The sequence below is a fragment of the Vanacampus margaritifer genome, chromosome 13, assembly GCF_051991255.1.
Source record: "Vanacampus margaritifer isolate UIUO_Vmar chromosome 13, RoL_Vmar_1.0, whole genome shotgun sequence".
Classification (NCBI taxonomy): domain Eukaryota; kingdom Metazoa; phylum Chordata; class Actinopteri; order Syngnathiformes; family Syngnathidae; genus Vanacampus; species Vanacampus margaritifer.
The window spans coordinates 19,766,875-19,788,603 of NC_135444.1; the positions used below are offsets into that span (position 1 = coordinate 19,766,875).

At 36.9% G+C, this 21,729-nt stretch overlaps 1 long non-coding RNA gene across 1 annotated transcript in view; it reads left to right on the forward strand.

The window, feature by feature from the left end:
- Nucleotides 1–21,729, forward strand: part of LOC144062490 (uncharacterized) — a 30,084-nt gene that overhangs the window by 5,574 nt on the left and 2,781 nt on the right. Inside the window, exon 2 of the long non-coding RNA XR_013296407.1 lies at nucleotides 6,418–6,462. This is a non-coding gene — a long non-coding RNA (uncharacterized LOC144062490). The remainder of the gene's footprint in view (nucleotides 1–6,417; nucleotides 6,463–21,729) is intronic.

The window sequence follows — 21,729 nt, forward strand, 5'->3', positions numbered from 1 at the left end:
CGTCTCAGTAAGTAGGATAAGGCTTGGGGAGCTCTGTCGTCGTGGTAACTGCCAGAAGCATTCAGTTTGAAGTTTGAGGAGGTCAGTTTGCGGGTCACGGTTGCCCCCCTCCCCACCTGACACCCCCCCCAGCCCTAACCCAGCAACACACACACACAGAGGAGTAGGGGTGCTGTGGGGAGCCCTTTATGGGCCTGGGCCCATATACACAAGATGGGGAGGGGTGAGGGGTGAGGGGAGGGGGGGGGGGCACTGGGAAGATCAGCATCTAAAACTTTTGTGACAACAACTTCTTGGATTTAAAGGACTGAAGAATGAATTTTAATGACATCCCGTGTAATACAAATATGTAACTGACTGTGTACGTTCAATCGGCCATGATCGGTCAGCCACTGTTCTCATGCCGCCATTGTTCAATGTTTAAAATATAAAAATTTTTTTTTAAAAAAATGTAACATTGAAGGTTTATGCAGGTGGTTGTGAAAAATAATCAGGCTTTTGAAAGATTGGTAATTGGCAAAAAAAATTGGGGTGCTGCGGCCCCTAATATACATATATATGTGGGGGAAATTAACAAAAGTATATTGTTTAGAGTGATGTCACCAAATATGTAATGATATCATTTTGTAATCATTTTAGTTGTTTAACTTTTATGGCGTTTATAAAAAAAAAAAGATCTCATGCCAAGGCAACGAACTTCATAAAAAAAATGTAAGTTGGGAAATACAACAAAATATTTTGCTGCTGTGAAAATTGTCTTTTCCTACATTTTACAATGACAAAAAAAAAAGTATTACTGTTTTCGCTTAAAAGCTTAAAATGTAAATATAAATACAAAAAGAAGCTGCAAAACAAAATTGGATGAGACTGATCAAATTCTTCAACTTAAAAAGAGACAAACGTAACAATGCATCCCGTCTGCCGAGCATCATATCCAAACCAAGATGAATATTTTATGAATTTTGAGTTTTATTATGAAACTCTGATTTGACACCCAAAAAATTTCGTCAAGGCCAGATGAACTTCATAGATATTCACGAAAAACGAAACCTTACATCCTAATCTTGCAGGTGACGTTTTCAGCCCGATTTCAAATCTGATGTCTTTTGATTTACGTCCCTCCTGTCTCCATTGCAAGGGGCTTCTGATGTAAATGTTTTCAGTCACTTGGTGGCTGAAACTCAGCAGGTGGTCCGCCAAATCCACCGTAACCCCCGGCAACCTCTGTCCAGCCAATCCAAACGCCGCCTTGCCGGCCACTCCGCTTAGTTAGCCCTGACAGGACCCCGCGCGCGTGTGTGTGTGTGTGTGTGCGTGTTTCAATAGCCCCCGTTGATGAGCTGAGACTTTTGAGTGGTCATTAAAAGTTTATTGTAAAGTTGTTAAAAAGACGTTTACGTAGAAATCTCGTCTGGAAACAAGTGTATATGTGCATGTTTACATATATGTATTTATTACTGCATATTTGACATTAGGCTCTTTTTAACTGATACATGGTCTTTTTCTTTTTTTTTAGAGTACATTTTACTCTAAAAAGAGTCTATTTGGTCCCACTCTAAACAGAGTACAATTATTTTGTGTACGAGAGAATGTTTTTGGTCTCCTTTTGGATATCAACAAACAGTAGGAGTGGCATAGCTCAGGTGGTAGAGTGGCCGTCCCCCAAGCTAAAAGTTTGTTCATCAACCCTAATAAAATGCCCAAAAAAAAAAAAAAAAAAGAATTTCCGAGTGAAAAAAACGTTACTAGTTTTTTTGGGACAGGCCAATCCTCTCATACACCGTAAAAATATTTTTGCGTAAAATTTCATTTCATTTGATTTGACAGGGACAATGCACACGAATGAACAACAAATTAACTCATTCACTGCCATTGACGGCTATAGACGTCAAAAATTAATTTGAACAATTTCTATTAGTTTAACATTTTTTTTCCCACTTTTGTTAAGAAGAGTATGAAAACCTAGAATTGTTTTTATTGTACATTTAGAACAAATATAAAGTTTGTGATATAATCATGAGTTAACTAGTGAAGTCATGTGATTAATTACTAAAAAATTTAAATGAATTAATTAGTAAAAAAAATGTAATTGCCTGATGCCCTGAATTTTTAATCATCTTTTTTTTTAATGGATTTATGGCAAAGAATGAGTTAAGTTATAAATATGACAGATTCTAGCAGTAGTTGCTAATTTGCATCTGTAGTCCCGTATACATAAATACATTAAAATGCACGTCACAAAACAATACAAAGTCAAATTTACTCTGAATATTTTACTCTCTCCCAAGTGTAAATTTTACTCTTTTTAGAGTGGAACCAAATAGACTCTTTTTAGAGTAAAATGTACTAAATGTACTAAACATGAAAATCTTTCAAACATGTCTAATTCGTAGACGTAAATGTTTTTAAGTATTCGAGGGTATGCAACTGGTGGCATCATAAAACTTTTATTCGCACTAAGTGAAGTTTAGCGGAAGTTCTTTTTTTTTTTTTCTTCTTCTTCTCTCGTCCCATTGTTGACGCAGCTCATCCTTTTTGTATTGTTGAAAAGTGAAAAGAAAAAATCAATCTTAACATCTCCACACTTTTGCTTTTGAAAACATTTGACTGTTTGCGGTTTTTTTTCTTATCTTGTATCCAACAATTTCTCCGAGCTTCCTACAAAAGCGTTGTGCGAAAGTATTTTGGAGACGCGACACCACATGACATTATATCAAGCGTCTCCTCTTGAAAGCCAAGTCCAGCAAAATCAGGCTTTTCATTAAGGTGACAATTTGTCCTACTCGATATTTTTTTTTTTAAATGACTTTCACCGTTGCTGCCTCATTTTCATTCCATCCATCCTTTTTTTTTTTCTTTCCCTTTTCTATCCCGCGTACCCTCGCCAGGGTTGCCGATAAGCTGGATCGCAGCTGACTCGGGTGAGAGGCGGGGTACACCCTTGCCCGTGCCATCGTCATCATTCCTAATTTTCCTACTTATGTAAGTGATGGATAGTTGTGTGTGTGTGTGTGTGTGTGTGAGAGCGCGCGATCGAGAGAGGGGTTAGAGAGAGGTAGTAAAAATGTCTGCACTTGCATCCGATTTGATTGGCTTGGAGTGCCTGTGAGTGGCGGGTCCATCCCAGCCACTTCCCGGGTCTGTGAAGTGAGTGCTTAGTCATGTGGGCATGTGGATGCTTGTGTTCTTTAAAACAAATAGATGGAAAATACATCAACAGTTAACGGGCAAATATAATGTGCCCAAAAAATCGATTCTCATTTAGTACGATTCAGAATCAATTTTAAATGTCCCAAAATGGATTTTATTTTTATTTTTTTTAATTATTTGATACTGTCTTACCTTTGTTTGTGTGTGCCTTTATTGGGAGCGCTGTTCATGTTGTACTCGATTTGGCCACTTAGGGGCAGTGTGGTCTGATACACTGTTAAGTTGTAGCCACATTAGAGAGTAGACGGAAAAAGTCAGGATCAAGTTATTCCAATAAAAGTAGTTTTTTTTTGCAGCGTGGAGCCGTTCTTTGTGCCGCGAGCAGAGCACTAATTAGCGTGGGAAATACTGTATATTATATTGTATCGTTTGTGTAATATTGGCTCACTTTTCAAATCAGTATTTTTTATTTTATTTTCAAAAGTACGCGGCCACAAAACTCTGAACTGTAACATTAGTTCTGACACTTGCGCTAACAGCTAACAGTGCTAATAGTTTTGGAATTTTCATTATTGTTAGTTTTTACTTCATTTAGATTTTTTTTTTATTTAGTGAGTTTTCAGAGCATGTTTGTTAGTTTTATTTTCTCAAAAATGCTTGGTTTTAGTTTTGTTTTTATTAAGTTTAGTATTAGGGTTGGTTTTAGTTAAAAAAATGGTAGGTATCACGTAAAAACTCTAAAATATGATTTAAAAAAAACAAAGCTCGCTGCATCACAACCTTAAAGTCTTCAATAAAATTAGAATGGACTCACTTTCCATCCTTTCTTTGCCAAGTTTTTCAATTTTAAGTGCAGTTATTTCATTACTTTAAAGTGGAAGTCAACCTTAAACATTTTTGGGACAATATTATGTTATGTGTGACCTCACTGACTAGTGCAAACATGACATTCTGAATAATATTACATTTGTGGAATATGAGTTATGAAGCCAAATCCAGCCGTTTTTATCAATATCAGAGGGCGGCCATTTTGCCACTTGCTATCGACTGAAATATCACACAGAAATATCGGGAAAAAGTCCGATTTGCAATTGAGAGTCCAAATGAAGCTGAAAGTGACAACAGTCATCATGTGTTGCCTTTGCAGAACATGAGTGCATACGTTGGTGTACGGTGTTGAGCGGGGCTTTTTTTTTTTTTTTTTTTTTTGGTCAAGTTGGCATTAGCGTTAGTGCGCGCGTGTGCGCACGTGCTGGTGTTTTGTATAGAAAGTGCTGTGTGCAGTAGAATGAGGATTTGGTGCCATCAGCACAGTGATGTCAGCACACACGGACAAACAAAGCCAGAATCCAAAACCTTTTCCAACTACACACAATCCCTCTGCACACGCTGGGGGGGGCCCCCCACTTTTGGCCACACACAAAACCAGCTGAACACCTTTAGCATAAATGTGTCTCTTTTTTTTTTCTTCTTGAGAGCTCAGTATTGTTCATTCGGTAATTTTACCGATTTGACATGTCATCATCATTGCTGTCTTTTTTGTTTTTATTTTATTTTTTATTTTGTATGTGTATGCATTTGGGTAGCATGACATATCGTCGCAATTCCACTTGATGATGATTTGGATTCTCCAGTCAATCATCCTATAGATTTTTGGCCAAAGATAAGTTAGGGTTCAATTTGATCTAAAATAGGCGTAATTAACTCATTTACTGCCATAAATTAATTTTTAAAAAAAGTTATTAAAAATTAGAGGCCAGAGGCGATTTTTTTTAAATCGTAATTAATCGCATGACTTCACTAGTTAACTCACGATTAATCACAAATTTTACATCTGTTCTAAATGTACAATATTTTTTTTTATAGTTTTTTTTTTATTATTGTTAACAAAAGTGGAAAAAATGTTAAACTAATATGAATAGTTCAAATTAATTTTTGACGTTTATAGCCGCTAATGGCAATGAATGGATAAAAAAATAAATAAATAAAAGCTTATTAAAAATTTGGGGTGTCAGGCAATTAGAATTTTTAATCGTAATTAATTGCATGACTTCACTAGTTAACTCGCGATTAATCACAAATTTTACATCTGTTCTAAATGTACAATATTTTTTTTTATAGTTTTTTTTAAATTATTGTTAACAAAAGTGGAAAAAATGTTAAACTAATATGAATAGTTAAAATAAATTTTTGACGTTTATCGTAATTAATTAATCGCATGACTTCACTAGTTAACTCGCGATTAATCACAAATTTCATACAGTATCTGTTCTAAATGTACAATAAAAAAAAATCCAGGTTTCATACAATTGTTAACAAAAGTGGAAAAAATGTAAACTAATAGAAATAGTTCAAATCAATTTTTGACGTTTATAGCCGTCAATGGCAGCGAATGAGTTAAATTGTTCATTTCATCCATTTTTAGAACAAGATTCCAGCCACGTGATCATTGGAAATAACGATATTACTATATAGCAACTGACGGCGAGATCGGGTTCAACTTCATTGACCGTGTCCAAAAACAGACAATGTCGTATGTTGTGTATTGTCAAAAGATGATTTGTTGGTGGTGTCGAGTCGTGCCCAATCGTGCCGTGTCAGCTGATCTGTGAGGCTTTATGTTCTTATTTCATCTTCTTGTGACATTTTCAACTATTGCCATTTGTGTCTTTTCCTTGAATGAACTTCTGTCCCAAAAACATAAGAGCTGGTCTTCGTATTGGTGTGTGCGTGTGTGTGTGTGTGCTCTCTGTTTCGTTGTGTTGTTGTTTTGCTTTTTTTTTTGTGGGGGGGGGGGGGGGCAGTGAGCTGCGGGTTAGAGGAGGCAGACAGGTCCTCATTGTACTCAAGGAGGAAGATTTGACTTGTACTGCCCCCCCCGTTCACTCAAGTTTGGAGTCAGAGAGGCACTATGTGTGTGTGTGTGTGTGTATTCATGCTTTTGTATGTGCGTACTGTACGGTGTGTGTACAATGACAGTATAAACTGTTGAATGAATTGTTGGTGCTGTATCTGGAAGCAATTGGGTGAGATGGACAGTGTCCTCCTTTCACCCATAAAGGGGGAGGGGGGGGGGGCTTTGCCTGATACAATTGACTTCAAGTCATGAATTGCTACTATGTGATTATTTAACATTTCAAACCTTTTACTCAGGGAAAAAAATCTCAGACAATCAACAAGTCCTTCTAAAAAAAAAAAAAAAATCACATTTAATTAATTCAACTCTCAACTTTTTTTTCTTTCTTTTTTTCTTTTTTTTTTTGCCAGGGAGGCGATTGAACTGGATGGCAAATGAGTACTGCAGGATTTACGGTACGTGCACACACACACACACGCACACACACACACACACATGGTCCCATAGAGAGAGGCAGCAATGCCCCCGAGGGTGCCAGTCATGCCCAGCTTCCGTTACGCTCCAAATTGAGCGTGGCACAGAAAAGTGTATGAAGTCAGCCGTCTGGAAGAATGCCAAGCATTGTTCCTCGCAGCAGCTGGATGATAATTACTCCAAAGACGGGACGGACGGACGGACGGACGGCAGCGGGAGAGAAATAGTCCGATAAATAAATGGAGTCAGCTTAAGAGGAGCTTTGCTGCCCCCCCGGTTTGGTTCTTTCTAAGCAGCAGACGAGTAGATCTCATTTTGATTCTTGAAAGTCATTTGAACCTTTGAAGTTGGACAAGGGTTTGAAATTCGGCTTCGAGTGCGGTGGTTCTTAACCTTATTGGGGTTCCTCACCTGTTTCCTATGCGTATAGCGAATCCTTTATTGAAAAATAAAATGTGATTTTTTTTCTTCGTCTTTGAAATTCAAGTCATTGCTTGACTTGGTTTATTGGCGAGCAAAAGGAATTACGATCGACGTATCTTGTATTCCCCGTCTCCGTGCTTGTGTTCTTTTAATTTTGCTCGATAGCAAGTTGTGCTGTACTAGAATTCCTAAATCATCCCGGCACTCAACCCAAGTCTATAAATAGAGTAGCTTTAAAACAACCATCGCTGTTTTCTTAACATGGAAGCCGGTGGCAGCAGTTATAATGGAAACAGCAGAAGCCCCAGAATTGAACCTTGTGGAACGCCATACGTGTGAATTCACACTGCACATATATTCATCCGACCACTTTCTTTCTATGTGACAAGGATTAATGTCCTTAACTTAATGTATTCATTTTTTATTCCTGCCACTGGATATTTGTGTTTCATTGTATTTATGTATTTGCTTTTGGTTCATTTTATTGTATGTTCTTTAGGGATATGGGAGAGTACCGATACCAGGTAACAGTATCGGTGCTGATATCTAGCTTGTTTCAAGGTATCCATACTCATGATGGCGGTCGATTGCACAATTTTGGCTGACCTCTTGAAGCCATTTTACAATCGGGAACTAGAAATGACAAGAATAGAAAATTGCCATTAATTTTATGCATTTTTAAGAAGAAAAAAATCTATATTGGGATATATCAGTTTTTCTTTAAAATGATCTATCATTGCTTTTTTTTGGGGGGGGGGGGTTATGTATCAAAATACTAGTGGTATCATAGTTGGTATTGGTATCAGTAAATACGCACAATGGTATCGTATCGGAAAAAAAATCGGGAAAAATCGAGAAAAAAAAAAAGTGGTATTGAACATCCCGTCACAAAATATTTATTTTGGGACCAAATGGGGAAAAAAAGACAATTGCCTTGCGTTCCATGAGATTATATAGAAAAATGATCTGCTATTCGTGGAGAATGATGACCAGGTCAGCCTGCAAATATTGAAAATCTGCCTAAAATTGACACCCATTCAAAAAAAAGTGATTTTAAGTGTTGTCATTTTTGTTTTTTAATTAATCGGCAATTAGCATTTTTTTTTTTCCTGCCTAAAAACAATCCATATAGTGTTGTTCAGAAAGGATTGTTGTCTGTGAGAAGGTAATGTTCGCACCTTGCTTTTGTGACAAGTGTATTTTTTGGGGGGGCCGGTCGTGTTTTGGTGTACTTTTTCTTAATCTAGGGTGTTTTGCGCTTGCACGAGAAGATGTCGCGAAGGTGGCGAGTGGCTCCGCCTCCCGTGCAGGCGTGAGGAATGTGTCAACTTGTTGTCAACTATGCCTTGCTTTGTCATCCAACCAAAGAGCGTAAAGTTGGCTTTTTCGCACCTTCCTCCTCCTCCCACTCCACAAAAAGTACACACTCGTACGCACGCTGGCAGCAGTGGCCGGGTTCGAGCTACTGCAGCTGTGACCACAACAATAGCATTCCTTGGGTTTTAAACGCTTGGCACTTAGATTCCTAACAGTCAAAATTCCTGCCGGGGAGAAAACTGGGGGTTGCTAGAGGATGCGGAGAGCTCGGAGAAGAAGGAGAACCTGCGGCTGCGTGATTTGTTGTTTTAGACGAGTGGGACGGGATGACGATTACACCACGACTGGTCGCTTGAAATGCGGGAGTAACTTACACATGTAAACAGGTTATCCCGAAAAGGAAATTAACCCAAATATTGACTGCATGAAGTCACGTGACGCTATTGAGTCAGCATGCTGGCCTCTCATTGGCTCACATCGTGTTAAAAACGGCGTGTTGAAATTGGCTGACATTGTCAGTGAATACAGAAAAAACTAAATAATGTAAAATTTTTTCATTTTCCTTTTAAATGAAATACGCAGAAAATGAAATAAGTCACAGAATTGGGCACATTAACTCATTCACTGCCATTGACGGCTATAGACGTCAAATATTCATTTGAACTATTTCTATTAGTTTCACTTTTTTCCCACTTATGTTAACAAGAGTATGAAAACCTAGAATTTTTTTTATTGTACATTTAGAACAGATATGAAATTTGGGATTAATCGCGAGTTAACTAGTGAAGTCATGCGATTAATTACGATAAAAAATTCTAATTGCCTGACACCCCAAATTTTTAATAAGCTTTTATTTTTTTATCCATTCACTGCCATTAACGGCTATAAACGTCAAAAAATTATTTTAACTATTCATATTAGTTTAACATTTTTTCCACTTTTGTTAACAATAATTAAAAAAAAAACTATAAAAAAATATTGTACATTTAGAACAGATGTAAAATTTGTGATTAATCGTGATTTTAACTATTCATATTAGTTTAACATTTTTTCATATATATATCACTTTCATATAACATTTATTTATTTATTTTATTTTATTTATTTATTTTTTTTTCAGGAGAGCTCAGTATTGTTCATTCGATTTGACATCATCATTGCTCTCCTTTTTAAAAAAATAAAATAATAATAATTGTTTTTTTTTGTTTTTTTTGTTTCATATAACATATAAAATTGTGATTAATCGTGAGTTAACTTGTGAAGTCATTCGATTAAATACGATTATTTTATTGCCTGATGCTCCTAATTTTTAATAACCTTTTTTCTTCTTCTTTTTTTAACTCTTTGACTGCCAAAAACGTTTAATAACGTTTAGTAAAATCCAAATGAGGGCTGCCAAAGACGTTAAAAGACGTTAACTATGTTTTTTTTTGGGGTGGGGGGTGGAGGAAAGCCTTGGCCAGCTGTGCTGAAAGTATCAAGCAGATCGAGTTAGTATAATGACTATTTTTGGGCACTAGATGGCAGCGATGACTCTCTTTGGAGAAGTGCATGAAATAATATCGTTTCACAAAAAGCTTCATTTTTCCATATTTTGGTCCAAAATAGAGCATTTGGGTGAAACTAACCATTTTCTATTGTTGATTACTGAAAAACGGAATAAGGTAGAAACAAACTTTTTTTTCTGATGAAAGATGAGAGTTCAATCTTTCATTTGGTCGTATGTGTGTTTCCATAGTCCAAACATAAAATTTTCTGTGGACCTTGAAAGATCAGTCTAAATGCTCTAAATCAGCTGGCAAACACAGCATCCCTTTTCTGAAAACGGTTGGCAGTCAAAGAGTTAAAATCACGTCAGGCGATTAACATTTTTAATTGTGATTAATCACATGACTTCAATAGTTAACTCCCTATTAATCACAACTTTTTATATCTGTTTTAAATGTACAATAAAAAAAATCTAGGTTTCCCTACTCTTGATAACAAAAGTGGAAAAAATGTTAAACTAATAGAAATAGGTTCAAATGAATTTTTGACGTCAATAGCCGTCAATGGCAGTGAACGAGTCAATCGGAGCGTCCATGTTGACGTCATTTTCTCCAAATGCTGTTGATCGACAAATCAAAGAAAACAATAGCATCTAGCATTTTGTTGAAGACTTTCTTCCTCAAATCATTTGTCTTTCCTCGACTGACTTGAGTCCAGTCAGCGCCGAGCCGTCCAATCATCTCATCTGGAAGAACCCCTAAAATAACAATTTTCTCATTAACCACGGCTGTTTCACAATTTAAATATAAATGAATCTAATTTAGCAAACCTCAGCCCCGATGAAGGGGACTCATTTAGAGGCAATCTAAAATTAATGAGGGCATCTGGAGAGAGGGAGCGTGTGTGGCTTAACAGATACAAGCGCTAACAAGCTACTGTACTTTAAACACTGGCAAATCCTCATTAATTTTCAACTTAATGCACTACTGTACTCGCCGCAGTTGGGAAAGAGCTTTCGTGGTAGTTCAAACGCACCGCAGCGACATGTTCGCGGCGAGTCTTGGCCCTCTCGTTGTCAAGCAGCTTTTGTTGTCAACAAGCATTTCAGAAACAGCTTCTAGATGTACACAACTATAATTTTCGTTTTTTTTTAACTAGGGGTGTTAAAATTTGTGTGTTCATTTTGAGCTAATTTTAAGTTCCTTTAATGCCACAATTTTTTTTAACGCACGATTATTGACCGCCCCTTACTTGGAAAGCCTGTAGTGGGGGAAATCCAGTCGCAACGTCCACGTCAAAATTTAGCAGTAATAATAATGCATATATTTGTGGAGACTTGGGTCAAGTTGTATTTTACAATTTTAAAAATGTGCAGAATTTCACAAGTTGCTTCGTGTTAAAGATGAGATAGCTCTTAATATGAAAAGAAAAATGCACTGAGCTGTCTTACAAATGCAATTATGCCATCTAGTGGCAGAAAAACAACCTCAACACACATCAATATCACCTATGTTCTTAATTATAACTCAATTTTATGAATTATTATGAAATTGCATGTTTTTTTCAAGAGTACAGCAACCAGAACATGAAACTTAAAAAAAGGGCATTTTATTGTACAATTAGAACTTTTTAAAATGTTTAATTCACGTTAAAGATGAGATAGCTCTTAATATGATTTTTTTTTTTTTTTTTTTACTAATGCAATTATGCCATCTAGTGGCAGTAAAACAACCTCAACACAAATCAATATCACACATGTTCTTAATTATAACTCAATTTTATGAATTATTATGAAATTGCTGTATAACAGACTAAACGATGCAGCCATATTTATATTAGCTTAACATGTTTTTTTCAAGAGTACAGCAACCAGAATATGAAACTTAAAAAAAGGACATTTTATTGTACATTTAGAACTTTTTAAAATGTTTAATTCACGTTAAAGATGAGATAGCTCTTAATATGATTTATTTTATTTTTTTTTACAAAAGCAATTATGCCATCTAGTGGCAGTAAAACAACCTCAACACAAATCAATATCACACATGTTCTTAATTATAACTCAATTTTATGAATTATTATGAAATTGCTGTATAACAGACTAAACGATGCAGCCATATTTATATTAGCTTAACATATTTTTTTCAAGAGTACAGCAACCAGAATATGAAACTTAAAAAAAAGGACGTTTTATTGTACATTTAGAACTTTTTAAAATGTTTAATTCACGTTAAAGATGAGATAGCTCTTAATATGACTTTTTTTTTTTTTTTACAAATGCAATTATGCCATCTAGTGGCAGAAAAACAACCTCAACACAAATCAATATCACACATGTTCTCAATTATAACTCAATTTTATGAATTATTATGAAATTGCTGTATCACAGACTAAACAATATTTATATTAGCTTAACATGTTTTTTCAAGAGTACAGCAACCAGAATATGAAACTTAAAAAAAGGACGTTTGATTGTACATTTAGAACTTTTTAAAATGTTTAATTCACGTTAAAGATGAGATAGCTCTTAATATGATTTATTTATTTTTTTTTACAAAAGCAATTATGCCATCTAGTGGCAGTAAAACAACCTCAACACAAATCAATATCACACATGTTCTTAATTATAACTCAATTTTATGAATTATTATGAAATTGCTGTATAACAGACTAAACGATGCAGCCATATTTATATTAGCTTAACATATTTTTTTCAAGAGTACAGCAACCAGAATATGAAACTTAAAAAAAAGGACGTTTTATTGTACATTTAGAACTTTTTAAAATGTTTAATTCACGTTAAAGATGAGATAGCTCTTAATATGACTTTTTTTTTTTTTTTACAAATGCAATTATGCCATCTAGTGGCAGAAAAACAACCTCAACACAAATCAATATCACACATGTTCTCAATTATAACTCAATTTTATGAATTATTATGAAATTGCTGTATCACAGACTAAACAATATTTATATTAGCTTAACATGTTTTTTCAAGAGTACAGCAACCAGAATATGAAACTTAAAAAAAGGACGTTTGATTGTACATTTAGAACTTTTTAAAATGTTTAATTCACGTTAAAGATGAGATAGCTCTTAATATGATTTATTTATTTTTTTTTACAAAAGCAATTATGCCATCTAGTGGCAGTAAAACAACCTCAACACAAATCAATATCACACATGTTCTTAATTATAACTCAATTTTATGAATTATTATGAAATTGCTGTATAACAGACTAAACGATGCAGCCATATTTATATTAGCTTAACATATTTTTTTCAAGAGTACAGCAACCAGAATATGAAACTTAAAAAAAAGGACGTTTTATTGTACATTTAGAACTTTTTAAAATGTTTAATTCACGTTAAAGATGAGATAGCTCTTAATATGACTTTTTTTTTTTTTTTACAAATGCAATTATGCCATCTAGTGGCAGAAAAACAACCTCAACACAAATCAATATCACACATGTTCTCAATTATAACTCAATTTTATGAATTATTATGAAATTGCTGTATCACAGACTAAACAATATTTATATTAGCTTAACATGTTTTTTCAAGAGTACAGCAACCAGAATATGAAACTTTAAAAAAATTTGGGGACATTTTATTGTACATTTAGAACAGATTTAAAATTTTGGATTAATTGTGAGTTAACTATTGGAGTCATGCGATTAATTACGATTTAAAAATGTAATCTCCTGACACCCCTTAACATATCAAGAATGGGCATGAATGCACGACAGAATTAAAGTGGTGCCGTATGTGACCACCTGACTTGAAGAATAAAATTTGCTCTATCCATCAGTTCTCTATAGCGGGTGAGATTACCAACATGAGTTCCTTTTCCTATTTCCACCCGTTTCCAATGTTTGTGGGCATAATTTGCAAAGACCTTTGGCTGCTCGGCCCAGCAGATGCCAAGCAGCTCCCACAGCGACTGTTTGGTTTTGCAGTTTGAATTCCCGACGGGTTTGGATCCAGAGTGGTTAGGCTGAGCCCGAAAAGCCAACGGGCTTGTCAGGTGTCTCCACACATTAACGTTGCTCTGCTCACACCCGGAGCCGACAGCACAGTGAGGCAGAGCGTGGGGGGAACCCAAACGCTAATCTGGCATGGTGGGAGGTATGGCGGCAAGAAAAACTTTTCCTATATTGTCTTTTTAGGGCCACTGTTGTGAGGTCCCGATTGTTTTTGTAGGAATTCTTCTTTTTATTATTCTATGCAAACAGATTTTTGAAACGTTTGAAAAGTTGCAATACACGAGTGGAAAAACATGGCTCTGTATTTTGCGCCATTTTTGCCCTCTTGTAGAGGATCTAGTTTAACTAACTCCTCCCACAAAATGTATCCAATCATCTTCAAACCTCAGGTGTTTCATCTAAAGACGTTTAAGATAAAAAGTTATTGAAAAGTTTTTTTTCTTGTTGAACACTGTTGCCGTGGCGACGCGCTGTTTGCAAAAACTACTGATGCTGTTTTGGAGGGTCAAAATATGGCAGTACCCCAACGTGGTCAGGGTTGCAAAGGCTCTAGTTGTGGGAATGCTGACAACTTTTCCTCATTCATTTTCAATGGTACTGACATTGATCTTTTTCTAAGTCCACGCCCACTTTCATACATACAACTTATCATCATTACCAGCTCACTGATACAACTCGGTGTCGCAGTTGGTAAACTTGGAGGTCGCAGATTCGAATCCCATGATTTTGGATGAATCAAGTTAGCCCATTGGTTTGAGCAAGTGCCTGCCACCACAGAGTACTTGGGTTCAAATCCCGCTTGGACCACATTTTAGTATGTTCGATAACATCTGATTATCATATCAGGAAATGGATTGTAATTTCACTGAAATGATTTAAGCACATGCATTCATCTTTTCAGCATTTCCACGCAATTTCTGCAGAAATTGCACTTTGTCTAGTTTATTTTGCTTTTTTTCTATTATGTTGTTGTTGAACTACAATCCGGCTTTTCCTATTTATAGAGCATTTCAGAAAAACACGCACCTCCGTAAGAAACACAGGAAGGACATAAACGGGAAAAACACATTTGAAAAACGTCAGTAATGTCGACATTCTTCAAAAAGACGAATTAAAGCAAATGGTATATTTCCATTCAATGTTTTCAAATGAAGCCAGCAGGGTAAACAAACAGACGCGCATGTAAAAAATTTCCCATCATACTTGAAGAAATGAAATGGGTGCATATTTTCGCTTATGAATTTCTGCCTCTGACCTTCCAAGTGATTTTTTTTCTTTCACTTTCCTTTTAGTCCCACCGGTTTCCTTGCGCTAAAAGCAGCCCGCTGATGGATGCTGCCTCAACATTTTCTTTAACCTTTAACCCTCACGCCAGCTGAGTGACAACGCGGCCATTTTTTACCCCGGCAGGATTCAAATCAACTTGCATTGTCTGTGCACAAACAACTTCCTGCATGCGAACCTTGTTAATGGGGGCGGGAAGGAGGAGGAAAAAAAAAAAAAAAAACCTCCTTCCTTCTTGTGACCTCCAACCCCGTCCTACCCCACCCACACCCACCGCTTCCACAGCATGGTGCATCTATAGGAGGGAAGGTTGTGGCGGGGAGATGGCGTTTGGGGGGGGGGGGGGGGGGGGTGGTGGGTCAGCCACAGGAGGTTATGTGAGGTTTTAGAGGTGGGGGACAATTTCTGTCCTGGTCCAAAGTATTGTAGGATGTTGGGGGGGGATGAGAGGACATGCTGAGAGGACTGCCTATATATTCTCCCTACACCCCCCCCCACACCCCCCACAACCCCCCTTGTGTCTCCAGCTGTGGGGCTAAAGTACATTACATGCTTGCTAATCAAACCTCCATTACGAGTCTAGCGGGAGGCTCGAGTGGGTTCATTCTTTCTTATTTCTTCTCGTCTTTCTTCGGGCCCTCCTTAAGTATTTAATGCCAGGAAATGATCCGTCCCTCACGACATACTACAGATGCACCGAAACAGAACTAAACTTAAGGTTTGATGGTAACAAGAAAGGCAATGTAAAAAAAAAAAAAAGACCTGTGGCGTACAGTGTCATTGTGGATTACTCAATACCGCATTTGGGAAAACACGATAATCTCAGAGGGCATCTGATGATTCACACAAGAGAAAATAAAGATATGATTGCACTATTTTGCATTGTTAGACGTTAAAGTTTGCTTTGATTTTGGGTCTGATATGTTTCATTGTTCGTTTTTTTTTTATTACAATGAAAGCATGCAAATGCAAAGCAACAAACCATCCTAAACAAATGCATACCAAATGGATTTTACATTTTCAAATCAATTCCTAACCTTAAATGATCATATTCAGTTAGTTCCGACGATGATGCAGAAGAGTACAAATTTGTCAAAAATACACGTATTTTGCAGACCAATACCAATTAGAGTGCTCAACTCTTGAGTAGTCAAATACCACTAGTACTTTTGATACATAAAATTCCCCACCATTAAAGTTGTAATTGCCCAGAATGACTGAAAAGAATTGAGATGAACCCCTAATATCGCATTTTTCCTTACAATTGCATAAAATGAATGGCAATTTTTCTATTCTTGTCATTTATTTTATATATAGGCCTACTTTCTATTAATGATGATATATGATAAAGATGAAGAACAAAATAATATACAATATTGTTTTCTCACATGTATTTCAATATACAAAGAACACAATCATTGAATTAAGTCTTCTTGATACTTTATACCATCACTAAATTATTATTTTTTTTAAATGTCTTTTCCACCTTCCATGTCTTGAAGACGAACCAATGAAACGACACGATCTCGAAAATGAAACCCGGGTGCAGCGCCGCGCTCGTATTGTTAAGCGTAAGCAAATAAAACAGCACGACTGGCTGACTTTTACTGCAGCTTTGCACATCTTTGTGCTAAACAAACTTGTAAAGTCTGCTTGCCTGCTGCACGCGGGGACCACCGCCGTCCCGTCATGTGGGGTCAGGAATGTCACATTCTACTTACTTACGTGCAAACAGGATGTTTATATATTTGATATTTGACTTCCGTGGTCAAGCCCGTTTAACGGCTTTTCTTTCCCCTCCTCCTCTCTTTGCCTCCTCACTTGGTAATTGGATTTAGTGAACACCTGTACGAGTGTAGATTTTCAGGGGATTATCGTCACACAACCCTGAGTCACCACTAATTATCATTTCTTTCCTATTTCTTCATCTCTCTCTCTCTCTCTCTCTCTCTCTCTCTTAGATGTGCACACACACATATATTTTATTTTTCCAAGTTCCTAATTCAGTACCGTGAAAAATTATTTGGCACCTTCTCAAATTATTATATTTTGCTTAGTAACCTCACTTTAATATTTAAGATCATCAAAACAATAAACAATAAATAATAAATAATCGACAAAGTCCCGTCTTCAACTAGGTCACTATTTTGCTTCTTTCTTTTTTTTTTACAGCCAATAAGAAGTTGACTTTTTTTTTTTACCCAAACACGTTTCAGCTTGAGGTTTTGAACTGATGGTCAAACATTTCCTTCAAGATTTTCTGAAAAATTGCTGGTAAATATCATGTTTCTGTCAATTTGAGCAAGTCGTCCAGGTCCTGAAGTAACGAAGCAGCCCCAGATCTCACCATGTTTGACTGTTGGTGTGACGTTCTACGCCCGATGTAACAAGACATTCCAAAATATTCAACTTCCTCTCAAGAATATTCTCACTAGTGCTAGACCGACATGTATTTTCAAGATCAATACGATACCGATGCCGATTAGTATTATTATTATTAGTAGTAGTAGTAGTCAAGAAGACCGATAACCAATATTTCAAGCCGATATTCATTTGCGGTAAAAGAGAAAATATTAGCCACAAAATTTTCACAAAACATATAAAGAATTGCAAAATATTCTCTTAATTTTAAACATATAAAGAATTGACAACTTTATTTAAAAATTATTTTAAAAAAATTATAATTCCCTAAAGTTTTCTACTGCAAATTAAGTTTTCAAAAACATATATATATATTTTTATTCGTTTTTTAAAAATAAAAAGTGTAGGGAGTTCCCAGTGTAGAATCATTTTTATAAAGTTCCTTGTATCTCACTGATCAATAAATGCGTGTGAATAAAAGCTCAATTGGAGTTTTCGTCAGGGTTCGTAAAAGTTTTCAAACAATCACTTGATTTTTCATCTGTTACCGAGTTTTTTTGCATCGTGACATCTTGTTGCAGCTTTTTGTGTCGACCTGTGACATCCCCCCCAAAAAAATCAAGTATTGGGAATGAAACACCTGAAATGATACATTTGAATAAATAGACAAACACCTCAAAGATAGAAAATGTTGTTCTCATGCCGCATTGAAACTTGAGCTGCGAGTGTCACTGAGCTGACCAGAGAAGAGACAAAGCTTATTCTCAAGTCAAGGTGCACAAGGTGCTAAAACCCTCGCTCGCGCGCACGCACACAACCGCTCGGACAGGTGATATATGACAGATGCGGGAGAAGGAGGGGGGAGGGGGGAGGGGGGTGCACGGGAATCAGCAAGTGAAAAGCCGGACCGGACAGATGAGAGGGTGGTAAAGTGGAGGAGGAGCGGGATGGAACAGACGGGTGAAGGGGGGGGCTCAGCGGGAGAGCGGGAGCAATAAAGGCCAACGGGCAGTTGACTCAGTCCGGCTCATATTTATTAGTGGCACTAAACGTACTTTCAAACCATCAAAGAGATCATCTGGCTGTGTTGTCACAATTATTGATGGTTGCATTCACACTTAATTAAGACTATTTTCTTACAAATTCACTTTGCGGCTACTGCCGGATATCGACTCGGAGATGTCGATTATCCTGGCGTCCACTTTAACACATAAAAACATGAGATAACCCCAAAAATTGTTATGTGGGAAAAGAGTCAAAATCAGTAAAAAATAAATAAATAAATTGCCCTGCAGAAAAAAATGCGTGTCTGAAGGGTTTAATTGTTGTTAATAAACAACAATAATTGGTTGATAAACAATAGAGAGGAAAAAACGGGTTTTATAATATACTTTAAAGCAACACTAAGGAACTTTCCGTTTACTTTGGTTATGGCGACGCCATATGGACAAAAGCGGTATTGTTAAGTCTGAAAAAAGACCACATTTCCCAAGCGCATTGCGTTGTTTTTTTGTTTTTAGCTCACTCCAGCGAGTGAAATCCGAACCAATGTTGATCCATGACTTTTGACGTATGCCATAAAGCAGTGGGCACATTTGTAGTTTTTTGTGTGGCAGTGTTCCTACCACCCTCTTCAAAGTTGCTTAGCGCCAGTAAAAATGATCCAGACTCCCTCAGGCCATGGCAAAGGAACCATTCAACTAGTTTTAAGCCGATGTTTCATCAGAAGCGTTATGAAAATATTTTATTGAGGTTGAAAAGTTTCTTAGTGCTACTTTAATGCAAAAATAAAAGTCCATCTAATTATTCAATTAATAAATGGAATAATCGATAGAAAAATTGATTGTGAAAATAATCGATAATTACAGCCTTAGTCCTTCCTTATACTTTTACCGATTGGATTATTTACTAATGGATTTACTGGCCACATTGATGTATGGAATGCAGACTTTTAACTGCGACCTTATTTCAAGATATCGGCACTTGCAACGGCCGATTTTCGATCAGGAAACAGAAATGAGAAATTAGAAGAATAGAAAATTGACATTAATTTCATGCATTTTTATGGAAATATGCTATATTGGGATATATATGTCATAGTTTCCATTTGGAAATGTTATGCATCAAAAGTACTTGTGGTATCGGTACTTGGTATCGGTAACTACTCAAGAGAACTCACTCATACTAGTATCGATGTGGCAAAAAAAGTGGTATCAGACATTCCTAAGTTGTCTAACTACAGCCCCCCCCCCCCCCCCCCAAAAAAAACAGCACTATGCTATTTGTTAGAACTGTCCTGACGTGACATCTCAGTGATCCAAACATATCAACACCAAACTACAAATCCAAACTTTGACCAACTGGTCTGTATAAGCGTTACTGTAGATCTAAAAAGTAGCGGGCAGCGCATGTGAAAAGTATTTAGTGCAAAATAAGTGCGGATGACGGACAGCTACGGCGGAGCGAACGCTGATGGAGGGATGGAGGGATGGAGGGAGGAGGTGTGTAGTGCAGCAGAAACTTCCCATGCTGGCCTCCCAGTGTGGCTACGTAATGAGGGCAAGGGACACGCTCACACACACACACACGCGCGCACACGCACACACACACACACACACACACACATTTGGGGCCGAGCACGGCCCCACGGCTGATTAGCGGCACACAAAGGCCCCAAACAGAAGTAGCAGAGGGCTCACAATGGGAGCAGGGCCTCAAGGCGTGGCTTACTTCTGCCCTGAGGGAGGGGGCGAGAGAGGTTAAGAGACAGGGGGCGAGAGAGAGAGAGAGAGAGAGAGCGGGGGTCCCACTGAGCTGGACAGGGAATCAACGGGGGGAGGGCTGAACCATGGGCTAAGAGAAGTGACAGACGTCGACAAGAGTTTGTTTTTTGTCCTCGTGAAGGCAAAGTGACGAAAAGTGGACGGGTTTCGTCGTGTTAATGACTCGGCAGTGGCCGATAGCGCATCCAGGGGTCGCTTGCACCTGTTCAGGAGCAATCCATGTTTGGAAAAGTCGGCTCATTGAGAAAATCTCAACATTCACATTCACTCAGCCGAACCTGAGCCGACCGGCAGGGGCGGAACTACGTGGTGGCCATGGCCACCCCCCGTCACACTCTGGCCACCCCCACACCGAGAGGAACCTTTTGATAACTGTAAAAAAATAAAAAATAAAAAAAATTATTTAATAAAAAATAAAAAAAATAATTTAATAAAAAATAAAAAAAATAATTTAATAAAAAATAAAAAAAATTAAATAAAAAATAAAAATAAAAAAATAAAAAATTAAGTAAAATAAAAAAAAAATATATATATAGCTATATTATATATTTACTGTATTTTGAGATGGTTTTGTTGCCACCTACAGCCAAGCCCCTCACACAAGTTTCACTATCCCACACCAAATTGGGTGGATGTTTATCACCACAACGATGCGGGAGAAAGTCTCAAGGACCGATGCAAGAAATTGAACAGGAAGGCGGCCATTTTGCCTTGAAGCAGCAGTTTTCGGGAAAATTCCAGGCTTACTACTACTGGGGAATGCGTCCAAATGAGCCACAAAAAAATAAAAAAAAATAAATAATGATAATAATAAAAAGAGAGAGCAATGATGATGACATGTCAAATCGGTAAAATTACCCAATGAACAATACTGAGCTCTCCAGAAAAAAAAGAAGAAAAAAAACACAAAAAAACACACAAAAACAAACAAAAAACAAATGAGCCACAACCCAAAGCAAGTACGTTTCAAAATCCAGCAAAGTCAATTCTGAAGAATTTTAGCCTATGACTAAAGATGTGTTTTAACCCATTCTGGAATCAAAAAGTTATTTTGGGTCTTTTCCAAGGCTTTTGACCACTGAAGTTTGTTAAATAAAGCCCTGACCAGGATCAAGTTGACAAGAAAACAGTGAAGTTATTCTTCCATTTTGATTTGAAGACATTTCAGGTGAATGACTCGTACCCTGATCAGAACCAAGTTTGCTTTTGGTGATTCACTATTACGGAGGTGGTCCGTGCCCTCTGGCCACTTGACATCTAGATAGTTCTACAATAATATGATATTATTATATAGCAGTGACTAAGTGAATGTAGTGCGAGGTCTGCTGTAATCTTCTCTCTTCAATTATTATTATTATTTTTTCTGTCCAGGGCGCCACCTACACTTCATTAGCAAAAAAAAAAAAGCTATAGATTTGTCTGTCTGTAATTTTTTTTCCATTTCCCTTCCCTCTTTTTAGAGTCACACAGGCATGAAAAACAAAAGAATTTCAAATGCTTCTGTGTAATTATGAACAGAAAATCGTCTTAACTAACGGCTTATTATAGTTTCATATTATACAAATTTCAGCGGGAGCAACGTGAGGATGAGTGAGAGTCTATT